Raw genomic sequence first — 19088 nt, forward strand, 5'->3', positions numbered from 1 at the left:
ATTTTTTGGATCTCGTGAACAATGTTCTTTGCATAGGCGAACATTATTTGAATTCGGGAACAGCTTTTGAAGACACTAACATTTATTTTTGAAATCGCTAAAATTTTGGAATTGGCAAAAAAATCAAATCAACGAATTTTTTTAAAAAAATCATGAATAGTTTTTGAATTTACGAAGATTTTTAAACCACAAAGATTTTCCGATTTTCCGGAAAAAAATTTCTAAATATTTTTTTAATTTAGTGCTTTTTTAAAATTGCGAATTACTTTTAAGACGAAAAAAACAGAACATAACGAAATAAATAAATAAACTGGGGCGTCCATCCCCGCTCATGGGCTGGCCCAATAGGGGCGCGCGGGAGGGGAGTGGTGCGCGCGCCAAATAGGGGCTCCAGGTCCAAGGGCACCGAGCCAATCGGACATGCATTTTATTTTGGGCCTCCGATTTTTAAACTTCTATATCTTTTGAATGAAAAGTTCAAATTAAGCTTTGTTTTCATATTCGTGTTCTCGTGACCAGGGCTTTCAAATAAGATCCATTTTGAATGTATTTTGATGACTTTTAAAAAAATATGTTAAGTTTCAACTATTGAATGAAATCACGTATTTTGTGCTTGTGATCGAGAGAAAAAATCGCTTAAAATTTTGTCTTTGAAATTTGTACAAGTGAGCGAGAAATTTGGAATTTTCAGATGTAAAATCGTGATTGAAACTTAAAACTTACTATGGCCTCATGCGGGATTCAACGACTTCATGATTCGTGAGGCAATCGAGCGTCCAGGCAGAGCTTGGCAGTTGTGTACCCAACACATGCGTGCCCTTCAAATTTATGGAAGGACGTGTATGGCTAATGTGACGCCCTTGATTTGACCATACACTAATCATACACGCAAATGTGTACGATCAAGATCAAGGACTCACGGAAAGATATCACTACACAACTCTGGACACAAATTAAAATAATACAAGCTTTATATTACAAGCCAGGGGCCTCGAGGGCTCGAATACATAAGCTCGAATACACAAGAGTCAATGGAAGCAACAATATCTGAGTACAGACATAAGTTAGACAAGATTGCCTTAAGAAGGCTAGCACAAAAGCAACAACGATCGAAAAGGCAAGGCCTCCTGCCTAGGAGCCTCCTAACTACTCCAAGTCGTCAGCGGTCTTCACGTAGTAGTAGGCATCCTCCAGGTAGTACTAGTCATCAGTGGCGTCGTCTGGCTCTTGGGATCCGTCATCTGGTCGCAACAATCGGGTATAGGGGGAAAAGGAGTAGCAAAGCAACTGTGAGTACTCATCCAAAGTACTCGCAAGACTTACATCAGATCTAAACTAAGTATGCATCTGTATCAAAGGAATGGGTTGTATCTGTGAACTAAACTGCAGAATGTCAGAAGGGAAGGGGAAAGCCTAGCCTATCGAAGACTAGCATCTTCTGGAAACCATCATCTTGCAGCAATAGGAGGGAGTAGAGTAGCATAAAATAAAGTAGCAATAATGTTATCAACCTAGACCAGAGATCCTTTCTCGACTCCCTGCGAGAAAGCAATCCCAGAGCCATACTATCCAAGTGTCAACACATTCCAAATCTCATCACCATCCAGTTCTCATCACAAGTATCCAGTTCTAATTGTATCGATCGGGATACAACTCCAAGTGTCTGTTACCGTAGGACAGGCTATCGATAGATATTTTCTTCCCTGCAGGGGTGCAACAACTTACCCACCACGCTCGATTAACTCCGGCCGGACACACTTTCCTGAGTCATGCCCGGCCTCGGCCAAACAATACGCCGCAACCCGACCTAGGCTTAATAGAGAGGTCAGCACACCGGACTAAACCTATGCCCCCAGGGGTCATGGGGCATCTCCCCAGGAACTCCTGCACGTTGCGTGGGCGGCCGGTGAGCAGACCTAGCTACCTCCTTCAAAAAGGTAGGTGCTTACCAGTCCAACCAGGCGCGCGCCGCTCAGTCGCTGACATCTATTAAGCTTCGGCTGATGTATACGACGCAGAACGCCCATACAATGCCCACGTGATGGTTAGTGCTATCAGGCCAGAGGCCCCTCGGATCAAATATCCAAATCGTAGTGGATTAGGAACGCGCGGTAACAAGCAGAGACTCACGAAATATGTGACCCCGTTGCCTCGTCTCGAGTACTTGCGGCAAGGGCTAAGAATGCCCGGCCACGCCTCGTAAGTATCTCGCGGGCACCTCCAGGTCAACCCGACTCCACATCACTCGCTATTAAGCTCGCGCGGGTACCCCTCGGGGCCGACCCGTCTTTAGTAACATGATTCAGTGTAAAGTCATAGTAACCATAGTAACTGTGTGTCTAACACCAAGGGGAAAACCCGAGGAATCACCCCCGGTGAATTCCACTCGATGTTATCATCAAGGTGAACGTAAGAGGATCCACCCTCGAGGTTCACGCTTGAGGGGTTGCACGATAGAGCCGTAATGGAAGTGGTTAAGGAGGAAATCACCCTCGATGACCACGACCGGATAGCTACACTACAGAGGTCTCATCGGGAGTGATGTATGAGGTTCCACCCTCGGCACTCGATGGTAACTCTGCAGAGTCGAGCAACAAAAGGGGAAAGTGATGTGCGGTCTCGGGGCCTGCACGTCAATCATGTTGATCGAGTCATCGAACATAAAGTGAGGCAACTGGGACAAGGTGGGGGTCACTGATGGATCACTAACCAACCTATACTAAGTAGTTTAGGATAAGCAGGTAAGGTATGAAACGGGTAACAAAACAGGCTATGCATCAGAGTAGGATCATACAGAAAGCAGTAGCAGTTCTAATGCAAGCATGAGAGGGAAAGAAATGGGCGATATCGGAATGCTCAAGGAGGGTTTGCTTGCCTGGAAGCTCTGCTGAAAAAGAAGAAGTGTCGTCGTCGACGTAGTCGATCACAGGGGCATCAGCAGCGGTCTCGGGGTCTACCGGAGAGGAGGGGAAGAAACAGTAAATACAAGCAAACAGATGCATGACAAGACAATAAGCGGTGCTAGGGGTGTTCTAACGCAGTATTATACGATACCGACGAAGGAGAAAACATCCAGGAAAGTTTTCCCAAAGTTTAGCATTTTCGGACAGATGAAACGGAGGGGAACGGTTGCAGGTTTGCTATGCTAGGGGTGTGTGGCGGACGAACGGGTCGCGTATCCGGGTTCGTCTCGTCGTTCTGAGCAACTTTCATGTACAAAGTTTTTCGATCCGAGCTATGGATTAATTTATATGATTTTTCAATGATTTAAGCAATATTCTCAAATTATTATTAATTCGGAATTAAAAGCTAAAATGCTAGATGCACCCAACACAGGGTACACAGAAGTGTATCCAGGGGCTGAGAGGTGGGCCAGGGGGTCCCAATTGACCAGTCAACATTTGACTGGTCAACAGGGGGTGGGCCCCCTGTCATTGCCTGCCTATTTAACTAACAGGATTAGTTTAACTAATTAAGTAGTTAATAGGTTAATTAACATGATTAATTAGGTTAATCGATTACTTAAATTAATTATTATTATTATTTAAAAAAATTACATTTTTGTTTCGCATAATTTTCTTAAACATTCTGGGGGCGGGCCCCACGTGCAGTGGCACACAGGCCCTAGCGGGTGCAGGCGCTGGATCAGGGCGCGGCCAGCAGGCGGGGCCGCGGCGAGGTCGGCCGGCAGGAGCTATGCCCGACAGCGGCAGCGGGTGGCGCCTGCGGGGTGAGGGGCGGCCGGAGCCGCACGCGCGCGTGGGCGGAGACGGGCCTGCCCGGCGCGGGCGCCCGTGGGCAGCCGACCGAGGCTACAGTGAGGCTCAGCCAAGAGGACATGGCCGGCCAGAGCTGGCTCGGTTGGGGCCAGGCGGCGGCGGGGAGCGGGGCTGCAGGGCAGGGGGCAGTGCGGCGCTGGGAGGAGGCGGGGAGGCAGATGCGGTGGAGCGGGAGGACGACGCAGGGCGGCTGCACAGGGCGATGTCGGCGAGCGTGGGGCGGAGAGAAGGGGAGAGGAGGCCAAGGGCCTCACCGACGATGGAGGGAAGCAAGGGTGGCGAGGCGTGGGGAGGCCGGGTCGGGGAGGAGGCATTCTGGTGAGGAGGAGTCGGGGACGGCTGCGGTGATCGAGTGACGAGGTCTGACGACGACGAGCGGCGACGTCGGGGCGGTGCTGGCGATGTGTCGTGGTGATGGCGCGGCGTCGGGGCTCGGGGCACCGCGGGATCGAGTCCCCGGTCTAGTACAGGTCGAGGGGGAGCGGGCGCCGTGCGGGAGGAGAAGGGAGGCGGGCACCGGCGAGGGGGTGGCCGGAGGCGCCGGGCGGTGGCCGCGTGGCGAAGGGATCGGGGCCTCTGCCCCAATCCAGGCGGGGAAAAGGGGAAAGAGGCGTGCGGGGAGCGAGTGGGGGTGTGGGGATCGGGAGGAGTTAGGGTTCGGGGAGTGGGGTGGCTTAAAAGGCCAGGGGCAGGAGGGGTGGGCCGGTTGGGCCGCGTGGCTCAACTGGGCCGAGGCCCAGCGAGGGGGGGGGGTTATTGGCCTTTCTCTTTTTGTTTTATTTTTATCTGTTTGCAGAATCTGCTTGCAATATTTTGAGCTGCCAATTGGTCTTTGTAAAAATGTGAACTTGGCCACATAAATACATTGCAATATTTGGCACTACCACAAAAAGTTTGGGAGGAGTTTGAATTGATTTGAATTTTTCACAAATGGAAAAGTATAAGAAAAGCTGATTTGGAACTATTTTAATTTCCAAAGGAAATTAAATATCTCAAATGATGTTGAACCATTCATGACAATTAGTTAGTTAATATTTTCAACCCACCGAACATTTTTGCTCGACAGTTTGAAGAAATAAGAATTTGACTTGTTTCTTTTGGAATTTGAATTTGACCTGTGTTTGAAACAAGTGAGGATTATCAACTTCATTATGATGACAAGGCATCATCAGGCAAGAGATTACTGTAGCATGATACTGGGGGTGTTACAAATCTCCTCCAATACAAGAAATCTCGTCCCGAGATTTAAGATGATGGAGTAAGGGGGAAAGACTCGGGAAGGATGGAGCTCAACACAATATAGGTACGTGGGGACTACCTTAGTGAACGTAGCATAGAGACATCTCTCGAGTTTAAATTCAAAAAGTCATCGAGAGCAAGGTGAGGTGCAATAAGAAGCTTCAACCAGGTAGACAATCGGTTGTTGCCTGAAACAAGGGGTGAAAGGCGTTCAGAGCATCGAGGATAAGTATGGCGTCTGATACCGGAATAGATCAATAGGAATGTGGCTCGTGAATTACATACAAAGTCAAGCGCAAGGAATAACTTTGGCAACAGGGGTGTACAGGAGAGTCAGGTTTCGATCCTGTGGAACTGTGGGTTATGGGCCCACCATGTGGGTAAAAAAATTAGGGAAGGTGTTGACATCTTGCACGGTCATGATAGCAAGATATGTCAGGGAATAGTATGCCAGTTATGTCGGCAACAACATCGGTACCAAGGGCGAGGGACGAAGAGAACCATTTTCCTGCTCGTTGAACGAGGCGGACCAATCGGCAAGGTTCGCGTCCATTGGTGGTTACCGGAATGTCATCAACAATAGTAATAGGGTCTGACTGACAAGGTTGTACATCGAGGCGTTTTATAAGCAGGGAATTATTTCTGCTTATAATATATAGATCACAAGAAGGTTAAACAAACCAATGGAAAGGAAAATGAAATTATCGGATTAATCAGACCAATGGAAAAGAAAATGTGTTTACACACCAGAATTGGGAGTATATCCTTCCCAAGGGGAAGCGGAGCAGGATATACATGATATGACAGCAGTCCAAAAGCATTTAGATAAAGGGGGCGAAGGAAGAAACATGATATTACCCATACAACGGTGTTTGGATAATCAAACATTCGACAATGTGCTTCCAATGTTCTTGTTGATATTCGGAATACCTCATTCATGCTTCGAGGTAGCATTAACATGGTGTTCCAAGTAGGGGTTGGAGTTGAAGATCACAAGAAATACGCAATGAACAATTGCAGGAATAGCAAGGAGTCCAAGGCATAGCCAAGACATGATCAAACATGTGTTGGAAAGAAGACAAGGGGGGTGGTCAATGATAACTCTAATCATTGAGGGTCAAGGATGGTATTTCTCACCATGAATTCAATTGTCATCTCAAGGGAAGTCAAAATGTTGATGCTAATCACGACGCATTTGTCGAGAGGCTCTAAGAAGATGCCATCGAGCAAAAAACGAAGGATGAAGTGAAAGGCTATGAGATCCACGGATTCGACACAAGCTCAAAGTCAAGCTTGTTGTTCGAGGTGAAATGTTAAGATGAGGAAGATCGACGTAGGCTTACCTCATCATCGAAAATTGTGCTCTGGGAAGAAAGACCAGGTAGCATAGTTAAAATTTAGCATGGTAATGATATAGCCGATCAGGTTAGGAATGATGTGATGGAGTATCATTCCAATGAGAATTCACAAGAGGTAGTGCAATGACACAATATCCTTGAGATATCAAGGGACAATACTCGAGGTAGATCAAAAATAGAGGTTGGACAGATGAAATGATCTGCAGAAAACAAGTATTTTAACTTGTCCAGGAAATGGAATTAAGGAGAAACTATGGTCGGAACCACGGTTATGAATGATCAAACCACCGATACAAGTTGAACTTATAACAAGGGGTAATCATTTTTACGAGCAGCTTCCATGATAAGTTCTACATCGGGTCCATGGGCATGAACACCAAGGTTCAAGGTCGACTCCCACTTCTTCAATGCATAACCTTTCATTCATTCCTCGTTTTCGAAGAATTTGTAGTGCGGAAGAATTTGTAATGCGGAAGATTTATCTGGTGAAGCACCAGAAGAGTATGACTCACATCTCTTTCGAGTTCACACGGATAGGGAAGGTATAGGTTCAACCCGTAGGGGTATATTAGGAACATATACCACTAACTTCAGGATTAAAATAAACCAGCTCGAAAGCAGAGCATGGTTGACAAAAGCAGATGATAGAATTTACCAACGGCATTATGTGCCAGGGCAAAACTCACAAGTTTAATGAATATGAAGGACATTGTCGGATAATAATCCAACCAAGGATATGGCGGTCCAAAAAGATCTGATGTGAGTATTGATACTCACTCAGAAGAAGAAAGAATGCCAAGGCATCGGGTTATAGATGTAACTGGATAACTTCAAAGCTTGAATACAAAGGAATTGCGATTTTAAGTCGAAGGATCAGAAGCAGAGGCTCTGATCAAAAGATGATTAAGTTGAATAGACTTAGAGGTGCACCCGGTCAAATCTTGGTTGGGCAAGAACCAGCTCATAACCGGAGCGATGTCAGAGACGGAAAGAAAATTTCCAAGGATTAATTGGTGATTGCGAGTATTCGCTCACACGTTGAATCCATAGGAACAGAAGGACAACCACAAAGAATTTTAAAGAATATTGCTAGACATATGGAACTAATCGTAGTGCAAGCAGGCAAGGAGAATCAAGAGCAATAGGCTGCGGAGGATTTTGGGAAGATCACATAGTATTTCGAAGAATTTAGTGAATCACACGAACAACTGAGGATGAACGGATCCTCGGTGAGTGCGAGGAATTATTCGAAGGGGGTTGTATTCATGGGGCAAAGAACTGCAAGGCAATAAGCTCAAAGGATTCTCGAAACAATAGAGAATTTCGGGGCATCTTGTAATAACCAGAGCATCGAGGAATGATTGTATGGACGGCAAGTGTATGTGGCTATCCATGGGGATTTATCGGTGGTAGGGAAATGCAACGGCGAAGGGCACAAGGGTCTCGGGAAAACATCAAGGAGTATCTGCAGAATCTTCTAGCGAAGCAAGAGATCATCTGTAGTGAAGGGGCTCTCCGGGAGGAAGTGGTTACGAGATCCTAGAGTCAGAGTTAGTAAAATATTTTAACCCGGATAGAAGAGAGATCAGAATCCCAGAGCATAGACGAGGAGTAAAATATCCTAATACCACCCAATGGCGACGTAGGCCCGTAAGACACACAGCCAATGTTAGTAAAAGTTTTTCAGTGACTAGACTCAACTTCGGCCAAGGAGTTGGAAAGGGGGCTACCTACAGGCAGTTGGCTCTGATACCAACTTGTGACGTCCTCGATTTGACCGTACACTAATCATACACGCAAATGTGTATGATCAAGATCAAGGACTCACGGGAAGATATCGCAACACAACTCTAGACACAAATTAAAATAATAGAAGCTTTATATTACAAGCCAGGGGCCTCGAGGGCTCGAATACACAAGAGTCAGCGGAAGCAACAATATCTGAGTACAGACATAAGTTAGACAAGATTGCCTTAAGAAGGCTAGCACAAAAGCAACAACGATCGAAAAGGCAATGCCTCCTGCCTAGGAGCCTCCTAACTACTCCAAGTCGTCAGCGGTCTTCACGTAGTAGTAGGCATCCTCCAGGTAGTACTAGTCATCAGTGGCGTCGTCTGGCTCCTGGGATCCGTCATCTGGTCGCAACAATCGGGTATGGGGGAAAAAGGAGTAGCAAAGCAACCGTGAGTACTCATCCAAAGTACTCGCAAGACTTACATCAGATCTAAACTAAGTATGCATCTGTATCAAAGGAATGGGTTGTATCTGTGGACTAAACTGCGGAATGTCAGAAGGGAAGGGGAAAGCCTAGCCTATCGAAGACTAGCATCTTCTGGAAACCACCATCTTGCAGCAACAGGAGGGAGTAGAGTAGCATAAAGTAAAGTAGCAGTAATGTTATCAACCTCGGCCAGAGATCCTTTCTCGACTCCCTGCGAGAAAGCAATCCCAGAGCCATACTATCCAAGTGTCAACACATTCCAAATCTCATCACCATCCAGTTCTCATCACAAGTATCCAGTTCTAGTTGTATCGATCAGGATACAACTCCAAGTGTCCGTTACCATAGGACAGGCTATCGATAGATGTTTTCTTCCCTGCAGGGGTGCACCAACTTACCCACCACGCTCGATTAACTTCGGCCGGACACACATTCCTGGGTCATGCCCGGCCTCGGCCAAACAATACGTCGCAACCCGACCTAGGCTTAATAGAGAGGTCAGCACACCGGACTAAACCTATGCTCCCAGGGGTCATGGGCCATCTCCCCGGGAACTCCTGCACGTTGCGTGGGCGGCCGGTGAGCAGACCTAGCTACCTCCTTCAAAAAGGTAGGTGCTTACCAGTCCAACCCGGCGCGTGCCGCTCAGTCGCTGACGTCTATTAAGCTTCGGCTGATGTATACGACGCAGAACGCCCATACAATGCCCACGTGATGGTTAGTGCTATCAGGCCAGAGGCCCCTCGGATCAAATATCCAAATCGTAGTGGATTAGGAACGCGCGGTAACAAGCAGAGACTCACGAAATATGTGACCCCGTTGCCCCGTCTCGAGTACTTGCGGCAAGGGCTAAGAATGCCCGGCCACGCCTCGTAAGTATCTCGCGGGCACCTCCAGGTCAACCCGACTCCACATCACTCGCTATTAAGCTCGCGCGGGTACCCCTCGGGGCCGACCCGTCTTTAGTAACATGATCAGTGTAAAGTCATAGTAACCATAGTAACTGTGTGTCTAACACCAAGGGGAAAACCCGAGGAATCACCCCCGATGAATTCCACTCGATGTTATCATCAAGGTGAACGTAAGAGGATCCACCCTCGAGGTTCACGCTTGAGGGGTTGCACGATAGAGCCGTAACGGAAGTGGTTAAGGAGGAAATCACCCTCGATGACCACGACCGGATAGCTACACTACAGAGGTCTCATCAGGAGTGATGTATGAGGTTCCACCCTCGGCACTCGATGGTAACTCTGCAGAGTCGAGCAACAAAAGGGGAAAGTGATGTGCGGTCTCAGGGCCTGCACGTCGATCATGTTGATCGAGTCATCGAACATAAAGCGAGGCAACTGGGACAAGGTGGGGGTCACTAATGGATCACTAACCAATCTATACTAAGCAGTTTAGGATAAGCATGTAAGGTATGAAAGCGGGTAACAAAACAGGCTATGCATCAGAGTAGGATCATATAGAAAGCAGTAGCAGTTCTAATGCAAGCATGAGAGGGAAAGAAATGGGCAATATCGGAATGCTCGCGGAGGGTTTGCTTGCCTGGAAGCTCTGCTGAAAAAGAAGAAGTGTTGTCGTCAACGTAGTCGATCATAGGGGCATCAGCAGCGGTCTCGGGGTCTACCGGAGAGGAGAGGGGGAAGAAACAGTAAATACAAGCAAACAGATGCATGACAAGACAATAAGCGGTGTTAGGGGTGTTCTAACGCAGTATTATACGATACCGACAAAGGAGAAAACATCTGGGAAAGTTTTCCCGAAGTTTAGCATTTTTGGACAGATGAAACGGAGGGGAACGGTTGCAGGTTTGCTATGCTAGGGATGTGTGGCGGACGAACGGGTCGCGTATCCGGGTTCGTCTCGTCGGTCTGAGCAACTTTCATGTACAAAGTTTTTCGATCCAAGCTATGGATTAATTTATATGATTTTTCAAAGATTTAAGCAATATTCTCGAATTATTATTAATTCGAAATTAAAAGCTAAAATGCTAGATGCACCCAGCACAGGGTACACAGAAGTGTATCCAGGGACTGACAGGTGGGCTAGGGGGTCCCTGTTGACCAGTCAACATTTGACTAGTCAACAGAGGGTGGGCCCCCTGTCATTGCCTGCCTATTTAACTAACAGGATTAGTTTAACTAATTAAGTAGTTAACATGTTAATTAACATGATTAATTAGGTTAATCGATTAATTAAATTAATTTTAATTATTATTATTTTAAAAAATTACATTTTCGTTTCGCTTAATTTTCTTAAACATTCTGGGGGCGGGCCCCACGTGCAGTGGCACACAGGCCCTAGCGGGTGCATGCGCTAGATTGGGGCGTGGCCAGCAGGCGGGGCCGCGGCGAGGCCGGCCGGCCGGAGCTGTGCCCAACAGCGGCAGCGGGTGGCGCCTGTGGGGTGAGGGGCGGCCGGAGCCGCACGCGCGCGTGGGCGGAGACGGGCCTGCCCGGCGCGGGCGCCCGTGGGCGGCCGACCGAGGCCACGGTGAGGCTCGGCCGAGCGGACATGGCCGGCCGGAGCTGGCTCGGTTGGGGCCAGGCGGCGGCGGGGAGCGGGGCTGCAGGGCAAGGGGCAGCACGGCGCTGGGAGGAGGCGGGGAGGCAGATGCGGTGGAGCGGGAGGAAGACGCAGGGCGGCTGCACAGGGCGACGCCGGCGAGCGTGGGGGCGGAGAGAAGGGGAGAGGAGGCCAGGGGCCTCACCGGCGATGGAAGGAAGCGAGGGCGGCGAGGCGTGGGGAGGCCGGGTCGGGGAGGAGGCGTTCTGGCGAGGAGGAGTCGGGGACGGCTGCGGTGATCGGGTGACGAGGTCCGACGACGGCGAGCGGCGACGTCGGGGCGGTGCTGGCGGTGCGTCGTGGTGATGGCGCGGCGTCGGGGCTCGGGGCGCCGCGGGATCGAGTCCCCGGTCCAGTACAGGTCGAGGCGGAGCGGGCGCCGTGCGGGAGGAGAAGGGAGGCGGGCATCGGCGAGGGGGTGGCCGGAGGCGCCGGGCGGCGGCGGCGTGGCAAAGGGGTCGGGGCCTCTTCCCCGATCCAGGCGGGGAAAAGGGGAGAGAGGCGTGCGGGGAGCGAGTGGAGGTGTGGGGATCGGGAGGAGTTAGGGTTCGGGGAGTGGGGTGGCTTAAAAGGCCAGGGGCAGGAGGGGCGGGCCGGTTGGGCCGCGTGGGTCAACTGGGCCGAGGCCCATCGAGGAGGGGGGATTATTGGCCTTTCTCTTTTTGTTTTATTTTTATATGTTTGCAGAATCTGCTTGCAATATTTTGAGCTGTCAATTGGTCTTTGTAAAAATGTGAACTTGGCCACATAAATACATTGCAATATTTGGCACTACCACAAAAGGTTTGGAATGAGTTTGAATTGATCTGAATTTTTCACAAATGGAAAAGTATAAGAAAAGCTGATTTGGAACTATTTTAATTTCCAAAGAAAATTAAATATCTCAAATGATGTTTAACCATTCATGACAATTAGTTAGCGAATATTTTTAACCCATCGAACATTTTTGCTCGACAGTTTGAAGAAATAAGAATTTGATTTGTTTTTTTTTTTGGAATTTGAATTTGACCTGTGTTTGAAACAAGTGAGGATTATCAACTTCATTATGATGACAAGGCATCATCAGGCAAGAGATTACTGTAGCATGATAGTGGGGGTGTTACAGCTAACAAACGCTTGGCTCACGATTCGTGAAGTCGGACCAAGATGAGAAGGAATGACCAAATCAGTCGTTTTTCAGATCCAGGCTCTCACGAACCATGTGCAGCTCTTGTCTTCATGCCTGGGAAGGACGGGAGATCGAGCGCGGCTTAACTCCCACTCCTCTCTCTCCTTTCATAGCTCAAACCGCATTCACGCCTCACTCTCTCACCGCACCTTTGGTCTTCGATGGTTGCTCCACCACCGCACTACTCCAATCCCATTCCCGTCGGCCCCGAGAACCACAACCACTGGCTCGAGGGCCTAACCGCGAACGGCGTTAACCACGGTAGATTGTTGGCGGCTATCTGCTCGCTATCGCCATTCTGCAAGGCAATCAACCCTCCGTCGGCCTTCATTCCCATGTCTGCTGCGGCGACGGCTTGGATGGGTTCTTCAGCACCGGCAAGGGCGCTCACTTTCACTTGCGTGCAACGATTGTTGGAATTTCACTCACAGGATCGAGCACATCAAATCACAGACGAACACAGGCACACGTGAAAACTTTTGCCAAAGACACGTGTCGTGCCTCTCCTCTTTATTTCTTTTTCTCTTTTTTTCCCAGTGTTACAAAACTCACGGCTTGGCTATGTTTATATACACAACCAACGCAGCTTTACTAGACCGTGTCCTACACCTACACGGACACACGTGATACAGATCCTGACCGGACTCTCCTATGACTTGGACATGTACCAATGCTCGTGCAGTTGTAGTACTACTAATTATCCTATAGCCTAACTACAGCCGGACCCAGCCAGCCAAATTAACCTTGCTAACGTATTAGTACTTGGACCTCACGTATACATCTTATCAATCAAGATTACCTCTAACAATCTCTCCCTAATCTTGACTCTATGTCCTCTGTGCTTCTCCAATCTTGGCTCGTTGTAGATCACCCCTTATCACTCATCTGCTCGCACCACGACAAGTTAAATTGCTAGGCTTCATTGATTGCAACAATCTCTCCCCAATTTTAACTTGGCGAATTTACGGACCACCTCAAATATGCCTTGGACTACCCAGCCTCGCTAGTAACCTGTGGAATTCCCCACCCGGTAGACTGCACCATCCACCTTAGCAAGATACATGCCGGCTCCTTGTGGATCACACCACCCCGTGGACTACACCATGCACTTCAGCCTCATGTAGAGACATGGCCTCATTGAAGAGACTCACCTTCACTGGTTTACCGTCCCCGCATAGTTGAAGTTGATCCTCTCGTCGAGACACAGACGACCTGGACTTCATCTTCATCTTCAACGCCTCCTCATAGAGACAAGCACTTGGACATGATGATGACAACGACAATGACGACGACTCACTGACACGACGATGACCAGTCGCGCAAACTCGCATGACTCCTTGACTCTTAACTCCCGGACGACGATCTTGACGACTTTCCGGCACCACATCACCGCACCACCGCTCCCGTCAACGATCTCCATCCGCCGCCTTGCCAACGACAGCCCGCCGTCTCCCTCCTTGTCGCTCCATCAAACGACGATCGCATAATCCTCCTCTCCGCCGCATCATCCAGCGACTTCATGGCCCGCTCTTCCTCGCCGCTGCACCACCCAGCGACCATATCGCCCACCCCGAGGCGCTAGCAGATCACCACCCCGGGGCAAGCGCGGCTTCAAATCGACCTAGCTCTGATACCAATTGTTGGAATTTCGCCCACAGGATCGATCACATCAAATCACAGACGAACACAGGCACACGCGAAAACTTTTGCCAAAGGCACGTGTCGTGCCTCTCCTCTTTATTTCTTTTTCTCTTTTTTCCCCGGTGTTACAAAACTCACGGCTTGGCTATATTTATATACACAACCAACGCAGCCTTACTAGACCGTGTCCTACACCTACACGGACACACATGATACAGATCCTGACCGGACTCTCCTATGACTTGGACATGTACCAATGCTCGTGCAGTTGTAGTACTATTAATTATCCTATAGCCTAACTACAGCCGGACCCAACCAGCCAAACTAACCTTGCTAACATACTAGTACTTGGACCTCACGTATACATCTTATCAATCAAGATTACCTCTAACAACGATTTTCTTTCCTTGCTCCGACCCATTCCCATGGTACCCCAGCTGGCACCTCCAATGCGGCAAGGTGACGAGGGTCGTGGCAATGGCAGGGTCATCTGCTTTGGTTTTGGGCACATCCATCATGGTGGGGCTATACTTCCAGCCAGGGTTTGCTCCGGTGACGTCTACTCCACCTCCACGTCTAGCCTTACCCGCTCTGGCGGAGGCGGCCGTGGTAAGTAAATCTCTCTTCTGGAGATTCAATTTGCATATATACATACATACTTCAAAGTAGCACATTGCATTTCATATAGAGAGTTTTCATATGCTTTATGTTTATATATTGGTTGGGGATTATTTACATTATAGAATTTGGCTTGTATATTCCCATGATGAGCTACTTCATTTTGGAGAGTTTTCATACATTTATAGTTGTAGTGCATCGGTTGTATGGCAATCCATACTCCTTGCATTAACATCGATTATAAGGTCTCTCCATTGCTAATGATTAGCTGCATTGATGCAAGACTTTCTTCCACTTTTTGACTTCTTGTGAACCTCCATCATTATTCTCTTTTTTATTTAAGTGCAAAGATCAATGCTAGTGCTCAAATATTTATTGATTGATTGCAACACGAGGTCATGTGGTTGATTCGCTTGACTGACAATCTTGCTGTTATGATAAAATTGTCTCCTGATACAATGAAGACTTAACATACTATGCTTTCATAATACAACCGATATTCTCTCTGAACCTAAAGCCATTGATGAATTTGACATGAAAGTGTTAAGCCATGAAAAGCTAGAGTGATCACTTGTATATTTTGATGTTACTTGTCTTTGTATCAACTATAGACTATTGCATTGCATCGCTATACTTTAAAGTCATACCTAATTGCATCAGATTGATTATAATTCATGTTAGTAATATTTGCAATTATAAAACATTTGTTATCATCTACCTACGCGAGACGAGTAGGAATTAAGCTTGCAGATGTTAATACGTCTCAAATGTATCTATATTTTTTTTATTATTTCATGCTACGTTTATATCATTTCGGCATAAAAAATTATCATTTTTCTGGACTAGCCTATTAATTCAGTGCAGAGTGTTAGTTGCTTTTTCATGCATATTTTGGGGATTTTAGGATAATATTTTTTATGGAGCTCCAAAAATCCTGAAAATATTTCAGAAAAAGTTTTGAGTCCGGAAGTGTAACACCCAATATGCGACCCTAGCCCCATCGGAGACTTTGCAATCTCCTCTAAGAATAGAAGCGCACGTTGGTTACCCAACATATGACTTCATAACATAGCCGCAGGGTCATATGTTGGTGAACAAGGTGGACATCATAACAAATACAACTACAACATGAAAGATGAGATAATACAACAATAGAATATGACATACGTATTGCATACATAGGTTATCACCAATCAGAGGTCAACATTGACCCAACATTAATTAACAAAGAGCCACGGGTCTGAGTACGGGCGAAATCCAATGGGCCTAAGAGGCCGGCAAATAAATAAGCAAATGTCCACGCCGCTAATCCTACACTGCCAACCGGAAATTCATCCTAGTGATCGTCACCAAGATTAATGTAGTAACAAGCACAATCCTTGTCGTACTCCCACTGGTAACTGGCACTACAACAAGGAAACCCTCTTCAGCAACGCATCTATGCGTTGACTTTTGTCCATATAAGCGTTGTTAAGATCTAAGCCAACGAATTATTATTCATTGTTGTTGGTCGCCTTAGAAGGGTCTACAACAACGTCTATAGATCCGCCGGTAATCTGAAGCACTGCAAGCCAACAACGGATTTACCCAACGCCTCTACGGGTTGCTGTTTGCACAAATTGAATAACCTCCATATATAATTATTTATAACAGTAGGTTGTTCAAATAGCAGTACATGGCACCTTGTATTTGAACTCGCAGTACAAGGTACAACTTCAGTAAAATTCGATAGAGTAGAAATGAAACTAATATATTGATTCAATGGCACAATCTGTTACAGTACATTGCAATGCAAGTATCGTCAATTAGGAGTGCATCAATTTCTTAGAAAATAAAATATTTTACAGGATATAAATTTCTAAAACTCTATGAACTGTCTTTGTACTCCGCCAAGTACCAAACATCAGCATAAATTATCCAAGGATCCAAGTAATGATGTACTCCCAATTGAACTTCTCAACCTACAAAGATCAAAAAACCATAATAGTATTTAGGCATAAATTCGAAATTATCCAAGGATCCAAGTAATCATCTACTCCTAATTGAACTTCTCAACCTACAAAGAAAAAACCATAATACTATTTAGGCATAAATTCCAAATTATCCTGCTCCTGCTGACTTGTTCAGACAACAAGCTACATTCAGAGTTGAACAGTGGCACAGTTACACAACAATCTGTCAAAGCTAAACTCAGTTCCTGAAGATAAGATGTCAAGGTTCTCTTCTTTGTAGGTATAGAAAACAATGCCTCCTGAAACCTCCACACCATTGACAATCACATCGTTCGCGGTGCTGCCAGACAGATGCACCAGAACACCAACATGATGGCTGTCCACATGTCTCTTATGTCCCTCCGTCGCGTTGAGCGCGTCGTTCGCCATGCAAATCAGCTGCTCGTCGCGGTCAAGCGCCCACTCCAGATGCTGCCATTTGCGGAAGACGGAATGCCATACCTCCCGCGCAACGACACATCCAAGCAGCAAATGTGACATCGTCTCCGGCAGCTGGTCGCTTAAAGCCCACGGTGTCAAAGCGTATCTGCTGTCCAGCATCTATTACGGGCAGCTAGCCACACGAATAATCTGCAGCTCGTAGGCGCACGGGATCTCCAAACCTGACTCGCGTCCTGCGCTGTGGTGTTCACCACAAAGAACGCCACGGATCGGATGGCCGCTATTCAGCACCGTCACCAACAGATCTTTCTGAAGTTGTTACTGTTACCAAATATGAGGTGCCATATGATGGAACCATCAGATATTTCTCTGTAAAAAATGTGATGTAACCAGAAGGAGAGGCTGCAACTTTCCTCCTGCTCTCACTCTGGGATATATGGAAGGTGCGGTCCAGCCAGCGTTTCCTGCTCCTCAGCTGCTGCGGGGTGACAGTCATCTGCAGCCAGCGGCTCGAGCCTCACTCAGAACCCCCACTTATCACTGTTTCTGCCCCCAAATTTCTCCAACATTATACCCTGTGTCTTGGGCATCACGGTCTATGGGCACCCGGCCATCGATGACAAGGAATAATGTAGCATGCTGATGGAAGTGCACTGATCGATGCTTGGCCGATGCATCTGCCTTGTCTTTGTGAATTGGCATCCGAACAGTAGCTGCGCTTGAAAGGGGTAGAAGATTAGGCTGAGATCAGGCAACCTCTGATGAATCTGTCTTCCACAGCATAATCTGGGCTTAGATCAGTCTGAAATCACTGAACTGTGGTAAAAATAAATAATGAGAAAAACCAGATAAGGTACCAGACATTCGAACTGTACAGAAAAAAAGCAAGAAAAGGGCAACAGAGAAAGCTAGAAACTAGCAAGTATACCAAGCAAACTAAACCCACGGTTTTAGACTACTAACAAATGTGGTCTGCAGATGCACAACCATCTGATCACTGAGAGTTGCTACCATTTAATCCGAGGTTGCGTGTGAGACTGAGTGGAGCATTGTCTATTTGATTCTGCAAAACAGAGTAACAACCCAACATAGACTGCTTCTTGCCGCCTCACTGTAAAGCAGATAGCTAAAGAAGAACAGGTAATGATTCTCCAGATTAGTATATACACCCTCCGTCCCAAAATAACGCTGAGTTAGTACTACTTTATACTAACTTTGTACTAAATCAGCGACACTTATTTTGGGACGGAGGAGTATATATTATTGAAGAATTGACCCAAGATAAGACTTTTAAGAACTTGACATAAATACTAATAACCATTATTTATAAAGAATTAGTGCAGAGCTACCAAAATTCTGTCCAAGGAGTAAGGATATAACCGTAGGTAATTACTAGCAAGGCTGTAAAAGTTATCTGTGGAAAGCAGTATATAACCAATCCATGCAACAAAAGTAGTCTAGCCTTAAAATTAACAAAGGCAGGAAGCCAGGAAATAAGCAGTGAATATGAAAGGACATAGGTCAGACCAACAAAAGGTCTATAAAGTGATAGCCTAAACATCAATACAATTACATTAACTCTAGCTAAAAATGCATGTGATAAGTGCTAAACTTAACAAGCACCGGGTCAAAAAGTTCCATACTATCCCTGACATACTTATCTACTGGAAAAAAATAAGTCTATCGTAATTCTGCTAACTATGTCCCTGAAATGATTAATTCTACTCTACAACTTGAGTGATCAGCATACTGCAAATTACACTATTTTTTTCGGGAAAACGCAAAGGGACCTTGCGTTTCTTTTCATTGAAAAGGTAGGGTGTCAGTTACATTCGTCCTAGGACGAATAGACGGTGAACAGGTACAGAGCTCAGTGCACATCCCATGAAGGGGGGAGGACTACTCTAAGGCCTGGAGCTCCGGCCTTAGCCCAGGAGCCGGCTTCCTCCTTGATCCGGTTGACGAGCGTGTCGAGGGAGGGCGTCGCATTGTGGAAGACGCAGCTGCAAATTACACTATCTGTTGGATACTGGTAGAGGCAATGGAACTACTCTGGTTAACACAAGAAAGCAGGACTAGGACCTTTGATTTTGCACACAGAAT

The sequence above is a fragment of the Triticum urartu genome, chromosome 7, assembly GCF_003073215.2.
Source record: "Triticum urartu cultivar G1812 chromosome 7, Tu2.1, whole genome shotgun sequence".
In the NCBI taxonomy this organism is placed as follows: domain Eukaryota; kingdom Viridiplantae; phylum Streptophyta; class Magnoliopsida; order Poales; family Poaceae; genus Triticum; species Triticum urartu.